Genomic DNA, 1,313 nt, shown 5'->3' with positions numbered 1-1,313 from the left:
TTTTATAAATGAGAAAACTGAGTCATTGAGAGGTTAGGTAACTTGCTCAAAATCATACAGCTAATAAGGAACAACTGAAATTCAGACCTGTGACATCTCTCTGCTTTTGATTTCTTCCCATTCTTGATAAATTTTCTGAATGGTTACTTCCAGAAATAAAACATTTTCTTTGTTTTCTTCTTTGACAGTAAACTCAGATAGACAGAATGAGATCAACCAGAATCATACTTATCTTTTTTTTTTTTTTTGGCGGTACTGGGGATTGAACCCAGGGCCTTGTCCTTATGAGGCAAAAACTCTACCAACTGAGCTATATCCCCAGCCCTCAGTTAACTTTTTCTAACAAATGTGATGATCACAATGAATGCACCACCAGAAGAAAAGCTAGAACCTTGACACCAAACTCCATTGAAGTCCAGGATCCCCACCTCTCAATCCCTAACTCAGCAGATCTCAGGTAAAGCCAACCTGAATCCTGTGCCCCTTGTTCCCTTGATTACTTTTAAGGTAGTATTACTGTATCTATATGCACTTCCAACAAAGCCCATAATTTCCATTTCAGTATTTTTAGCTTTAATGCATCTGTTATTTCATGTCTTTGTAGTTCATGTCTTTGTATTTTTTATTGGCATTGACAATTTCCCATCATGTTATACTTACTCCTCCAGAGTCTTGCTGATGGGCATCTGGGATAGTTCTTTTTGTTTTTGTTTTTGTTTTGTTTTGTTGTTGTTTGCTATAGCTAATAATGCTACTATATAATGATATACACATCTGTTAATGGTACACAATCTTTAGAAGATTGAGGGGGAGTATAAGGTACATGATGCTCAACTCTAGGAGATAATGTCAAACTATTTTCTGAAGAGATTGCACCAATACATGCTCCTACCAATGGTATTGAGATCCTTGATTTTTCCAATACTTGATACAATCAAATTTTAAAATTTTCTTATTGTGTAGGTATGAATAAATATTTGTTGAAGTTTGAATTTACCTCTCCCTGATCACTAATGATGTTGAATACCTCATCATTTGTGTATTGTCTAAATATTTTTCTTCTGTGAAATGCTCTGACAAGGGTCAAATCTTTGCCAGAAAACTTGCTCTTACTTTAGCCTTGGTTTTAGTAACTTTAGAGTTAATCCAAGATCTAGCAGAAATGGAGTAGTAACCTATTTCATCACAGCACCTAAAAACTGCTCAAGGAGTGACTTATTGTCTAAATTTTTCTCCATTCTTTTTGCTAAGTATCATCATATTTTATAACAGACCCAGAGGACACTTTACATGATAAAATGATTTGCCAAGAA

General features: G+C 34.7%; 1 non-coding gene across 1 annotated transcript; it reads right to left on the bottom strand.

The window, feature by feature from the left end:
• Positions 1-247: 247 nt before the first annotated feature.
• On the bottom strand, positions 248-320 carry Trnam-cau (transfer RNA methionine (anticodon CAU)). The gene has a single exon. It is a non-coding gene; the product is annotated as a tRNA-Met (tRNA).
• Between the last annotated feature and the right edge of the window lie 993 nt (positions 321-1,313).

Source organism: Sciurus carolinensis, chromosome 7 (assembly GCF_902686445.1).
Source record: "Sciurus carolinensis chromosome 7, mSciCar1.2, whole genome shotgun sequence".
NCBI lineage: Eukaryota > Metazoa > Chordata > Mammalia > Rodentia > Sciuridae > Sciurus > Sciurus carolinensis.
This window is presented reverse-complemented; position numbering and strand designations above follow the sequence as displayed.